Source organism: Dreissena polymorpha, chromosome 13 (assembly GCF_020536995.1).
Source record: "Dreissena polymorpha isolate Duluth1 chromosome 13, UMN_Dpol_1.0, whole genome shotgun sequence".
NCBI lineage: Eukaryota > Metazoa > Mollusca > Bivalvia > Myida > Dreissenidae > Dreissena > Dreissena polymorpha.
Window position 1 is genome coordinate 67,714,733 of NC_068367.1, and position 15,310 is coordinate 67,730,042.

General features: G+C 33.6%; 1 protein-coding gene and 1 long non-coding RNA gene across 3 annotated transcripts in view; one reads left to right on the forward strand and one right to left on the reverse strand.

The window, feature by feature from the left end:
* The window catches only part of LOC127855464 (uncharacterized), a 57,300-nt gene that overhangs the window by 5,687 nt on the left and 36,303 nt on the right, over positions 1–15,310 (reverse strand). The window lies entirely within an intron of this gene.
* Positions 2,110–9,578, forward strand: LOC127855467 (uncharacterized). Of its 2 annotated transcripts, none has more exons than XR_008037557.1 (4): positions 2,110–2,473; positions 4,005–4,063; positions 5,160–5,193; positions 6,269–9,578. It is a non-coding gene; the product is annotated as an uncharacterized LOC127855467 (long non-coding RNA). The 2 variants fall into 2 exon arrangements; XR_008037556.1 differs by having other exon boundaries at positions 6,276–9,578.

Below are 15,310 nucleotides of genomic sequence, written 5' to 3' on the forward strand. Positions count from 1 at the left end.
AGACACTATAACTAACAACAATTTTTCCCAGTTAAGCCAATGCATGAATTACCTCCCCAATACTAATACTAGTAAACGAATAGAAAACTGTTTCCGCAACTAGCTAAGAAACGTCGATAATTCTGAAGTGAAACACTTCACATTTTAACCTTTTAAACTCATATTTTTTTTTTAAATCATGTCCTTTATTAAAACCCCACTATGCTATACCGTAACTTGCGGAATGGCGTTAAAATATAAAGTGCTATCATTTCATACACAACGCTATTTTGAACCATTTTCGGTGCAATTCACGTACTAAAAGACTACATAAATCTCATAATTTATTCTTCTTGTATGTCTCAATTTCCTTAACATGCATTTTTCGTAATTCTCCTAATTTCGGGTACAAAATTGGGTATCTCCTATAGTGTTAAGTTTTTGACGTTTTAGCTCAACAATTGGTGACAAAATCTGCAAGTTCCAAGGAAGCGGATTTGGTTCTTGTTCGCATTTCAGTTTTTACTCTATTATATACATAACAACTTGTTGACAAAATTTTCAAGTTACTTATCGATCGAGTCTTAAATTTAGAAAATAAACATCAGTTTGCGTCAGTTGATCCATTCATAATCCATAACATATCTTCTAACTAATAAGGTGCATCTGTATTATACTGTAAGCGATAACGTTTACAAGTGGATCTTTATGCGTAGCTAGGGCTGATTATTATATTTTCAGGTTTACACACGGGCTGGACAGAATGTAAACACACTGTTAAGAACTTTATTTTTGCAAATATCTCAAGTTATTGAAATACATTTGTAAAAATATTTAGTGCATAAACGACAATTTTTTTCTTGCAGTATGTGCCGATATCTTAAGATTTAAGAATAAATCCTTCGTCTGAAATCGATGACCAAATTTCACGTTGCATCCAGCATAACCGTGTTGATGAATGTTGTATAAAATCGAATTTTGGTCAAGAACACAAGCTTATTAAATAAATTAATTCTGATGTATTTCACAGGGCAATAGACAGCATAACAAATGTCTTTTATGCACTAATTGAAATTGAAAAATAGTTTTAAAAAGTTTGAAAAATAAGCACCACTTACCGGTGTGAACATCCATTAAAGTTCAATAGTGAACCCCACAATGTCATGTGATCCTGCACCCTGTGAACACTTGCTTCTAACTCAATAGAACCCATAGCGCATCTGCTAAAGAAAATGGTTATACAGTATTAATGTTTACTTTGTGCAATATGCGTGTTCATGAATATCATTAAAACAACCATGTGCATATGCATCCAGAAATCGAAAACAACACACAATATGTTGGGAAGAGCGTAGCAGCGGGACTAGGAACGCGCATGTGACGAATCTCTACCCATTCCTGCATGATGACGTCCTGATGACATGACCTTCTTATGATTACAATTCAACCAAATGTGATGGTTTTCTCTAGTGTCTCGTGTTAATTATGATATGCTAGTTAGCTTACTATTTTTAAATATTGCCAGCAATACTAATCATACATCGGAAAAACATTCTTTAAAAGCATTCTTTAACTTACGGTAATGGTGTATTTTGCTGACATAAGCTATCCATACATTAACATAATACGTGCGCTTTATCAGGAAACCAATATAACTAACGAGATAGGTTGCATAGAAAGAACGAATATTATAAATTGTCACTCAAAGAAAAAAGGATATATCTAGAAATTGCCCTCTCCCCCTCAAAAATCTAGCCATCTCGGTCCAAAGGCGAAAACACAACAGCTTCTTTGATATGAAATAGTAAGTATATGTATAGTAGAGTTGTACTTATTACACTTGCATGTACCTTTGACTTAGAAAGTCCAATAGCATAAACATACCTGTTTTAACTTTGTGTAGTGAACTTCTGCCGCATGTTTCTTTATGCAATTTAAACGTTCAAAATCTAATCACCACTTGTTTCATTTAATTGTTTTTATTTTTTTTCGCAAACTTTTTTTATGAAATCCATTCAAACGTGTAACTGTTTATTCCTTAAACATTTACTTAAGCAATAACTTCCCTGTATATTGCCAACAGACTATCAATGCCAACAGCGCTTTGATTCCCGAAGGCCGGATAAAGATCAGGAAGGTAATGGTATTGTCTTGTCATGTGATTATGTTTTCACATCTGTTGATATAAATGTGATCCGAAAGTTTACAGAGCTGCAGGAACGTTATACTAATGATGTGATCATGCTTAGGGTACATCAATTGGAAAACAATGCTTTTTTAAGAAACAGCAGTCATTTTCTGCAGACAATATATTAAAATATTTCGTTCGCGATTATTTTAACGGTACTTCTCGACTAGCAAAAGGGATTTTGCAGACCTTATAACAGTAAGAAAACAATACGTATCATGTCGAAAAACTGTCGCAGAAACCTTGAAGCTGAAATCATGGAAAGCATATAACGGTTGGGTTAAAGATGGACCTGACCTCCGATTGGTATGTACATTATTCAAAGGACAAAACGGTCAACGCATCTGGGCTATTGGTTCGTTTTCCTTAGTTAAATACTGTACTTGTTCATGCAGAAGATGCATTCTAAACATGTCTTCTAACAAGTTTAGTGAGTACATATTATGTTTGGATAGGCATGTATATTATAAACTACATGTGTTAACTAATATGTATATAACACAGCATATATCCTATGGAATGTACACATTTAGTTTATTAAATACCCGTTTAAGTTTATGAGTAGTGTTTATAATATCCTTAGACCAAAAGATCAGTTGGAAAATACCCTTTGAAATTAAACCTTACGTGGAGCTCTGCCAATTTACCTGATTTTGTGATATCAACCATAAACCATTTTAACATTTCACATTTACATACATATATATACACACATGTATATTATTCTATTTAAATAAAGCATATTCCATCCCCTTCACACACATACTTATCTATAAATAATGTTGGTAAAAAAGAAAGCATTTATTCAGTGCCAACCAAATTTGTTTGATACTAATACTTGCCTTCGATAGGCAACGAATTAATATTTCCCATGGACAAGTTTTTTTATTATGAAAATACTATCAACTTGTCAATAGAGAATCACATGCCAAAAAAATTGTTAAATATTTCCATTAGAATTTTGTCCTTTTGGTTTTTGTGTATATATCACAAGATGTAACAATAAATGCTATTATATCATTTTTCCGTATTATTATTTTGCCGCAAGTACCCTTCTGATTTTTTGCACAAATGACCAATGAAAGTGCGACAACAAAAAATATCATATGATCACAAAAACTATAAAATAAACAGTTTATAACGCTGTCATTTAACCATATTTCAGATTTAAAAAGGTTTCATTGAAAATAAATAATTACCTATAATAAAATGATGTACACAAAAGAACTCACTATCGCTAATAAAGGATCACTGTTTACAGTATTATCTCTCCTGTTAGATCATAAGTTGGAGCATCTTTTCAAAAATTTGTAAAATTGTACATTTACCAAAGGGACACACTATGCAAGAAATGTTTTCGATTTGATTATACTTTTTCATGACATACACGATAGTGACCCCCTATTGGTGTGACCCCCTATTGGCGAGTTGACTGTACTTATTTGACTGAGCTTGCAAAGTGAGTGCACGCAATACGTGGTGAATATCACAATAGATGGAAAGGACTATATGGATACCTTCCGTCCGATATGTTTGTCTGTCAGTAAGCCCGTCTCCTAATTATGTTCCTGCGATTATTGTTGATATACAACAGATGTTTTGGATGAAACATAACATTAAAAATACACATGTATAACATTTAAAACATTACAGAAATATACAATAAAATTCAAAACAACTGTTAAAAGGATTGGATCAAACACAATTTTGAAGAGATCTGATGCAATATAGGTTTATGACCTTTTATGTTAAATGTTGACAACTATATAAGCATAAATAAGGTGTGTTCTTTCTATACGAACAATTGCACTAAATAACTTTCTATTCTTCTGAGCAGAAATTGCGGAATGAAAAGAGACAGAAAAATTAGGACAGCACTAGAGCATTAACTAGTTGGTAAGTTTTTTTTATGTATTAGTGTTTGGCTTTGAATTCCAGGGAAAGGGTCTGAAAGGTGAACAGGGGCCCATACTTCATGAAAACTCGTCTGATAGTAAGCTTTTTACATCGTAGGTGACTTAACTGCGTTGTTTCCACGTGCATATTTAGGCAATGCTACTAATTTGAATCACGTCCTTTAAAAATTTGATAAACCCCATGGGACGTCGTTTATGTTATCTCAATTTCATTCATGTCATTGAACTCATTATTTAAATAGGAAACCACAATAAGAGCTCTATTTACCTAATTACTTTGTAGTATACTAATATCACACAATTAGTTTAATAATTCGATAATTTGAGTTGATAAAATTACTTGACCGATGTTAGCAACAATAACAAGCTTTAAATTATTCTATGTTCCAATTATAATATTTGAATTATATATAAACTCAACCTCCTCAGTGCATGTATTAATTTCAATTGGTCTCGATTATAACCACATGATTTGGTTTTCATATGGTTATTATCTACCCTTAAGTTATTAAAATATCAATGGGATAGTTCGTAAGGTGAGATAAAATTATACTAATTCTAACTTAATGGTCAACGTAACAAAGTTTTTTTTTTTAAAGAACTGCACTGTATAACTATTTGTGCAATTGCCTTTTCCTGCATTTAAAATTGAAACCCGTTACATTGCTATCATTATATGTTTACACTAAAACTTTGAAAAATAGCCCAATTATTGAAATAGAAACAAAATACAAGTACGGTATTCGTATTCAGTTTGCAATTTTGAAATGCCTTTAGCATCTTATTACCCTATATGACCTTCAAGCAGTAGTTCAATGTAAACCAATATAAACTTTTGAATATTATTATTGAAAAATATCAGCACTTAATATTAGTTTGAATTTCGACACTGAATCAGCAACATACTACGCCTTATTCTCTTCAATACAAAAGAAGCGCCATGAGCGCGAAAACAACAACGTGCTATTGTTGACAAGGATTATATTTTAAAATACTACTATTTGATTTTGTACTATTCACTTGTTGAAAATTGAAATATGTTTATACAATTAATTTAACGGCGGATTTTACTTCAGATTTGGATATCGGGCAGGAGTTTTCCCTTGCATGGTACGTATAATAAATCTGATGTGTTAAGTGTTGATAAAAAATACAATATTTCAATAATTGGCGAAATGGCATCTTTAAAAAAATAAAAGACGGGTGATTACCCTGCAAACATTGACATGCATTGCCAATACATGGTACTGTTTTCTTTTTTATTTATAAAACGTGTGTATTGTTAACGATTGAATATCTGTGTCTTATGTTCATTGGGGATATTCATGTTTCGATTTAATTTCATACTATTGGGAGGAAAAATTCAATTAAATAAGTTCAGTTACACATGGCATATACACACTTATTGTGCTTGTCTTGGTAATTATCATAGCTCGTAGGAAACGATTTTGTAGATTCGAAGAAAGATTTTTGTTGTACATAACATCAGACCTTGGCGTCAGTGAACGCTTCTGAAATTGCTTAAAGATTATATTAAAATTACGTATAATTATAAATATAGTGAGTTGTTCGCCTCCGTGTAACTGACGAGAGCACACAGAGGTCATGGTTAGCTCTTGTGAAAAAGTATTCTCATTTTTTATATAATGTCGTCTGAACGCATATTTGTATGTTTGTATCATTGTTATCATTGCATTCGTGATTGATACTTATCCGGCGTCCTTTGTGGTATATTGTGTGACGTCCGTGGTCAAGGCATCGCTTCGAACGACATCTAATAAACGGCCGGCTAACTGATTTTAATGAAACTTTACTCAATTATCCTTTCTTTATCTTCTCGATCGTCTTTCAAAAAAATTATACAATCGTTCCAGCCCACTGCATATATAGGGTAACCATAGCTGAAATTGATTTGAACGGTGCACTTGTAAAAAAAATCTGAAAATACAAGGCCTAGCGGTTTCATATTTCGTGTCGTAATTTGGTACTCTCACAAAATACAGAAAATTATATCAAACTATGTGTCAAATCGTTATCGCGTACAAGTATGGAACCCAACACCTTACGATGACAACGAGAATAAATATTTTTCGAATTTTGTTCATCTCATTTTCCTACACGTTATCATTCGTGGCCCATTTTCACTCCCGAGAATTGCCCTGGTTTTCCTAATTATTGTTTCCAGGATTCAGAGCCAAGTAAAAACAACGGCATATGGAAGTACACACTTTACTTCGATACCGAAGCTGCCTTCAAAGTGAGCGACAAATACGACAACATTAAAGAAGAGGACCTTATGAGCAAACTTAAATCTCTTGTCGGTGTTGATGAGGATATTTTACGTGTGTACGTGTATGAAGTACCCTTGCATAAATGGCAAATAACTAAACCACTTTTATTCCATATGTTCGTCGTGTTTGAAACGCAAAATTGGTGGTGGTCAATCGAAAAAGATTCGAATGGCGTTAATCTACAGCGCAGCAAACTTTCAGATGTTGTACTTTATACCATAAGACAGAAACGGCGTGTACCAGGCTTACAAGTGATGCTCCGCGACGAAGGAAATATGAGCATGCACACCCTTTTATATCGGTTATATCTAGCGGGGGAGTTAAAGACGGAATACGATAACAACGATAGAAACTGCAAACACTTTGCTACATCTGTATTCAATAAGGTTGCAAAAAATAAGGAAATTGTCTTTGTACATTTTACAGCCTTTAAAAGATAAAGGTCGGACGAACAAAAGAAACTGTTCGGATACGAATTAAGCTTTTACTTCATTTTTAGAATCCGGATATTTTTCCTAATTTCATAAATAAAGGTTACATTAATTAGACTAACTAAATAAGTTACAAATTATTTTAAAAAGTAGTAAAAACAAAAAAAAATGTCCGGTAAAAACATTGATGAAACTCGGTCGAGTATTACGTTTGTCACATCATACTAGAGTACACAATGATTTTTGTTCAGTCATGTGATAACATGTGAATTGTTTTGGTTACAAGTAAAGTTTTTATTTGACTCTCAGAAAGGCACAATGCAAGCTTACAACATAACCTGAATACTTTACAGAGGGTATTCTGCTTTTGGTTCAGTTCCTAGTTAGAAATTATATAGTAATTAACATGTTGATAGAACGTTTCCAGGTTTCCTAGGTTGGAGATTTTTCCTTTTCACGACAGACCTCGAAAGTCGGCATATAGCACTAGTGTTCATGCACCTCCTTGACATTTGTAATTGCCATTTAAAATGAATAATAACCACACGATTTTTATTTTAATTTGACTTGTAAGTTGGATGATTTTCGGCAGTCTTATTCTCGCGAATTTCGCAATTTTACTTACTCCGGCTTTAACAGACTTCCAAATATGCAATGAATATGTGTTAACATGATATAATTCAAACCAGTCACTATTGGGAAAACAATTGTTATGAAAACAAGAGTGAAAACTGGACAGTTCAATTGATGTTAACAAACTAGAACTAACCAATAATAAATCCGGAACCGAACTTTTAAAAATATAGAACCGTACCTTTGAGTCTTCAAATAGTTCTTTTTTTCGGCTATATCGGTAGCCCGTTACAGCACGTATTTTAGTTATAATTTGCGATAATTGAATGAGTATAAATGCTTAGGTAGTGTCTTTGACTACATGCTACATACCAACGGCAATATTACACAAACTAATGGGGGATTTCGATACACGTGTAATATGCAGAATTACCGAAATACCAGCCATATGTGAAATTATTTTCGGTTAAATACATACGGTATCGTATTGGTTTTGTTTGATTCGCCATTCGAGGTGTGTAGTTGACAGGCATATGTAATGGAGAAGAAGAAAGAAAGGGTGATAAATCCGCCCTCCAGCCCATTAATGAACATGTGCGTGTTAAAAAAAAACATGTGGATGGGATCTTATCACGAACCGATTCCTTAACTATGAAGATCAATAGGTGAAATTTCATCGAAATCTGAAGCAGTTAAGCTTTCTTGATTATTTTGTTCCATATTTTGCTTCATACTTTCTTTTAATGCGAATTTTTATTTTAAGTTATGAGTAGATCTATGTGACTTCATACTTGCACCTATAGAGATTATTTTTAGCCCATCTTTAAAGAAATTTTAGTATGTGTAAATATCCGCAGCATTTAACTTATTCAAGCTTCATCATTTTTGTTGTGTAATTTACGTAACGTTTAATTTAAAAAGTTATTGATATTTTCTATATTTTAAGAAGATTACTTTTATCTTTTCGTTGTGACTGGTTAGAAATGGATGTCGGTTTAATGCAGTTGTTGCAAACTTTCGTCAAAGGCATATATGTCATACTTTAATACTTATGATTTAACAACACTGTTTAAAAGTATAAGTTTGTACATATTATTATTTGAATAATTTGTTTTTTGTTGATTTCAAAAGTGCATAGAGGATACTTTTAATGTTTATTTAGTATGTTAATTTGCGAAACGAATGGAACCATGAGTTATGTTCATGGTTTGCTAAAATAATACTTAATACACTTCTCTTGATTGATGGTAATGGATAAATATTGAAAACATCGCAGCTGCTTTAAAGAAAAACTAAGTTTTCACTTTGTGCACTTAAATGGTTTTGACTTGACAAACGTTAGCGTTATTGTTTATGTTGTAATTTAGAAGACGAAAACCACTTCATATGTATTTTCCGTTGTTACACTGATTTGTGAAAATAAAATAATAGACGTATATTTTATATTTACCCATCTCTATATAAAAATCCACTAATGATTAGTATGATTTAAAATGTATGTATTTTTATGTACATAAATCAAAGAAGCTTTAGTTATAAGAAATACGATAATAAATAATACTGTTTAATATATTCACAACACACCCTCAATTATGAATACAACTTACGTGCTTTTACCATAAATTGTGTTGAATTTTATTTGTATTTGACTTTTCTGTTATATATTGATATTTTATTATTCGTAGTCACATGACATAAAATACTGTGTATTTAAAAAGGAAGACGATGCACTGTAGTATAAGTCTAAATAAACTGTCCATCTATCTGTCTGTTTGACTAAGTGTTTGGCTCCTGATTATAAAATCATAAATTATTAATAGTGTGCCCCCTCCTTTATTTCAACTTTCAGTTTTAGCTAACGTAGTTTATATAATGTTTTAATTGTCTAATAAGCTGAAATAACTTAAGTTACATTGTTATTTTGATAAAATGAAAACACAAATGATACTAGACTTTTTTATACTTCTGACAGCTAAGCACGGACTAACATTGACAGGAAGGTCGATATTGTTATATCAGTCGTTCAATTTAATGAATTCATTTTAAAACATACCTTCTAAAATTTAGAAAAAAAAGTCAAGCATACATTTTATTTACTTAGCCTAAATGATACATAATTAGATCTAAAACACTCCACAAATTATGTTTAGATTTAATTTTCAAAGTCGACGTAATGTTGATGTATCGATCAAATAACTATGTGCGGTTTGATTAAAGGATTTTTTATATTTAATCTTTAGGAAAGTGATTGATCGGTTATGGTCATAACCTTGGTGAATATTTAATAAATATTAAATGGATTGCTCGGTTGTGTTGAATCTCTCCATTGTTAATCAAACATTTATAGCGTCATTGCGTGACGCCGTCCTCAACAAAATTGTAAATTTAATGTAATACAAGTACTTTATTTTGAACGTCATTAAGTGTTTTAAATGGTATGTTCGGTATTTTTGTAACATACTGCTTTTTACAGCAGTAATATTCTGGGTTCTTGTGGTCTATATATTGATATATTACCAAAGTTCACAGTTCAGTTTATTATGTGGTATCTAACAGTTAAATGTTTAGTTAGATGTATGTAGAATAAATTCTGAAATAGAAAATAACACATATTAAGTAATAGGTAGATCTACATGTATTTAATGATTCATAAAACATTGACATATTAAATAAACAGATAAATTCTAGTGGCCATTTATCCTACAAATAACAAATTAGAATTCATAAGATATAAAAAACATACAACAGCATACAGATATAACAACGTGAAATATTCATAACACAAAGCACAAACACGCATGTAGATTGGACATACAACTGTACATACAACACAATGAATCCTTAACAATTTATGGAATTGAATTGTGGTTAAGCCTCTGCAAATACACTCAACTGTCTCTCTTGGTTGCTGTAAGTTAAAACATGCAAACATTTATTGTTGTGTAAAATATGTGAATTATCTCGGCAAAGACTAAAGGTGAACTGTCCAATTTGTTTCCATTCTGGATACTCGCGAAATAATATGATTAAGTATTGTATGTACTAAATTATTAAACCAAATACGAAATTTAATAGGAAACCACGGATTGCAAACGTTTTCTATACTCAATCAACACAACCACTTCAAATTTAATAATATTACTGCGATACCTTTTAAACTAAAACATGGCCGTACACAGAAATTTTGACGGGGGGCCCAAACGGGAAGGTTGCGGGTGTGGTTGCCCCTCCCGAATATATTTTTTTTATTAGTCACTATTCAAGGTGAATTTTAATGCGTATAAAAACCTTATTTTGTGCTATAAATTTATGGTATATAACAAGTAAATCAGCACCTTGCTGAAGTTTAAAGCTTTAACCATTGGTGTGAAATTCACACTCATGTTTTAAGCTTTAGATTTCAGAAATATATGATGTTTTATGAAGAAGGAAAAGCAACCTTTGAAACTCATAAACCTTAGTATGACTCTAGAGGAGGTTTGATTTTAAAGAGAAAATACTTTTATGGTTATATGTCAGTAACTGACATGTAACCTAATAGTATTTTCTCTTTATGTAACCTAATAGTATTTTCTCTTTGAATTCAAACCTCCTCTAAAGTTTCAAAGTTAATTCATAATAAAATGTTTATCATCTACAACACAGTTTTCACAGAAATGTATTATAAAGTATGACTCTAGAGGAGGTTTGAATTCAAAGAGAAAATACTATTATGGTTATATGTCAGTAACTGACATATAACCTACTAGTATTTTCTCTTTGAAATCAAACCTCCACTAAAGTTTCAAAGTAAATTCAAAATTAAGTGTTTATCATCTACAACACAATTTTCACATAAATGTATCATAAAGTATGACTCTAGAGGAGGTTTGAATTCAAAGAGAAAATATTATTATGATTATATGCCAGTCACTGACATATAACCTACTAGTATTTTCTCTTTAAAATCAAACCTCTTCTCAAGTTTCAAAGTTAATTTATAATAAAATGTTTATCATCTACAACACAGTTTTCACCATATAAACCATCACAATCGTCTATAACTCTGACATCAGGTCAGGAAGTGCCATCTTCCTAGGATTCTTCCTCGCAAATTCTCTTGCAACCTGCTTTATGTCGATGTCAATTTCCCGGCGAATGGAGAGTAGGCACAATGAAGACAGTCGATCTTGGCCTATGTTGGATCTCAACTTCGATTTTACTGACTCTAAAGCACTAATGCTCCTCTCACATTCATATGATGTTAAAGGCAAACACTTGATATTTCCAACACAGTTCTTACATATGGATATAACTGTACATCACAGTGTTTTACGGAGTCCTGCAGAGTAGTCGGGCGGTCACTAATACCTGTCCACTTTGCCTGCCACAGGTGCAGCTCTGACGGTTGACTCTGAGGGGAGGGCAGGTCTTCTTTAAACCAGTCGAAGTCACCAGCTGTGATGGTTGTTTGACTGTTGCACAGATTGTCCGGAATCACTTTTAAACCCATTGCAGCTGTTGAATGCAGTTCGCTGAATCTTGTAATCATCTAACTGAGGAATGTATCTATAAATTGAATTTGTCAGGTTCCGTTTGTAGTAGTCCTCTGGTGTTCTTGCCTCTTTGTTGTCCCGTTTCGTCTGCCGACCACAGATCCTTGACATTGATGGTTGTACATCAAGTTTTGCTGCAATAGTTGTTGCTTCGCTGAATCCCAGCTGGTAGTAAGTGTCAATGTTGGTACGGATATCTTGGATGGCATCCTGCACAACACTGACCTCTAACATGGCCTTCACTACGTCCACAGATCGGCATTGGAGAAGAACTGTAAGTTCTTAATGTAACTCAGACACCAAGTCACAATCACAAGTACAACAATGAATTGGATTTCCGTGATTGCCATCACAAACCCAGAGATTTCTGCCGAGGTGGTTGACCTGGTATCTGCCTCCATCAACTTAGACATCGCGTCCACCGTAGACAGAAGGAAGTCTATGAAAATATCAAGAGCATCACGCCGTTCCACCCATCGAGTTCGAAACAGAGCCTTGACTTTCTGCCGTTTATCTTCGGTGTTCTCCAGGGCAGAGCGGCATTCCTCCAGACAAATTTGTCGCTTTGGGGAGTAGTTGAAGAACACAGCGATCTGAAAATATAGGAGCACATGACCCCACTCCCACTGACACAATAAAAAGCACTATTTCTATTTGGTAGTGTATATATATATATATATATATATATATATATATATATATATATATATATATATATATATATATATATATATATATATATATATATTTATATATATATATATATATATTATATTTCATTTTCAAATCAATTTAGAGACAAGTTATGTTGAAAACAACAATAATCAATCTGTTCCTCAGGTTATCTTCATTTACATAATAAAGCCTTTCAAATCTTAATTATGTATTAGTCTCATGAAAAATATTTAACTCACCCTGTCAACTGTACCCATTATGTTTCGAACAAGAGTGCAATCAGACGCATGGACTAAACAGCGGTTCAGTTGGTGGGCGGTGCACCAGAATTGAAGAGCTCTTGGATACTGAGCATGGATCCTAGGACCGACACCTTTTGTTTTTCCCGTCATTTTTTCTGAAATACAATACTGACCTGAGTACCCATTGTAATCAAAGATTGATTAATTTTAAAACAAAATACACTACAGACTAACGTACTGAAAACTCGTGTCAATACATTTTGATTATAATTTACCAAGCAAGTAATAAATAACTTTTCAAAATTAATTAAAAGGCCAATTGTTTGCAAGTAGAATTCATAGCTAAGCTCCTATGACATTAATATTTTGCTCCGCAACATGAGAGGCTAAATTTAAAGCCCAATAAAGTGCATCTACATATAAAGTTGCATTTTGAAGAACTTTAAAGTCACTTCTTGGTTATTTTCTAATACATAAAATAAGTGGTTATTTTCTTATACATAACATAAGTATCTATCTTACCAACACCATCATAGCACTGACCCCGCATCAGAGAAGGATCTAAGCCAACGTCGGTGAGTACATCTAGGATCGCGTTGGATAGGGCCTTACCACTAGTTTCTGGGCTGACATCTGAGAAACGTAGAAATTCCTCTCTGACTGTAGAATGTCCATCTGTGAACCTTACACATATCGCTAATTGTTCTTGTGAGACACGTCACGGACCTCGTAAGCTGACACTCAACAGAATTTACCACCACTTTTGATCTCGCTTACACTTGTCCTCTCTACTGTGTTTCCAATTATGTCTATTAGTTCATTTTGAATTCTTGGGATTCTATATGTCGCATGTCTTCCACAGCTCTCAAAGTGTTCCTTGAGAACAGTGTCGCCAGACTCTACACGGAATTCTAACAAAGCCTGACAGTTGCCACAGTTTATGCCTTTGTCCTCAAAGTATTTGGAAGAGTCATTGTCTCCACGAAGAGCAGTTTTGTCGTGCACACAACAGCACAGTTTTCGCAATGGATTCAAAAACTGTCGCGTTTTTCTTTTTCCGGGCCCATAATGCAGTGTCAATCTGCTAAATCACTGGCCCATCGTTCTTGTGAACACCAAGGAACTGCTCAGATAATGTCCTAGAAACACTATGGGCCTGATAGCCTGCTCCACCGTCCTTTGCGTGATTCTTTCCATTAGGTTTGAAATGTCCATTTAGTATATCCAATGCATTTTTCAAGTTTCGGAATGGTTCTGACACCAGTTGTCCGCGGCTTTTGTTGCCAGGAAAGGCCACACAATACACACAATACGTTGCGTCCTCTTTGACAATGTATGCGAGTCCGGAAAATGTCTTTAGCCATGATGACTGAAAGGAGCGATTGTGTGTTCCTGACCGTGGGAACACATGTTGTCAGGTGGACTCCAGTCGAATGTCAGTACCTTGTGTTTTCCTTCATCCGTCAACTTGCCGTGATGTCTGGAATAGATGCTGATGTTTTCTGAGATACTTTCTGTGCCCTGGATCTGAGGAGGAGGAGTTGACCCGAAATCAGACAAATATAAATATATACCGGTATATATTTACAAGAGTTTGTTGGAAAGAAATACAAACATACAAGACATAAATCCAAAATAGTTGATTATGGTGATATTTTACCTGATATCAACTACTGCGTTATACTTTTTCAAAATTGGCTGAGAAATATCGTCATCAGTATTTTGTTTTTTGTTCAGAAACGTCTCTAATGTTAACTGTTTACGCTTCATTTTAGAAGTGATAATAAATATCATAAGAAATTTCGTATGGTTTTGAGTCATTGTCGAGTAAATTAGCGCTAGGCAATATTTTGTCTACCTACCTTGTGTCTACCTACGAGAGCATTATAATAAAAGTGCTTTTTAAGCCAGTTTCAACATACAAACTGCCAATTTCCTGCAGACGCAAGGTGCCTTGAAACCATGTTTTCACATAGGTAACTTACCAAGTACTAAACAGCAATGGAGAAAATTGGGGGTCAAAGGGTTAGACTTTTTGTAATACTTCAATGTCCGTACGTCCTTTCAAATTTCCACCAGAAATACTGACTGGAGCCAGCATTACACCTGTTTTCGAATTGCATTAATTCTACTTCCTGTATACAGCTATAGTTACAAATACCAATGTTTGGTAACTAATAAACATCCAAGAACAATCACCACAACCCAAATCTGACATTCATTATTATTTAGACACTCAAAATGGTGCTTACTTGAGCAATGTTCTCTTTATTTAGAAATTTCTCCGGGGCCAATTCGCATTGGTGGCTAAAAAGTGTGGTGTGCAGCCTTGTGTATAAGGGGCTATAAAACACATATGCGCATTTGTATTGCGGGTAAGTGTACTGTAGGTCCTTTCATGTGAGAAAAATTTGCAGTAGGCTCATTATAAAAAAAATCATAACAAGACAGCCTGCTGGGGGGCGGGGGGCGGGCCCCTG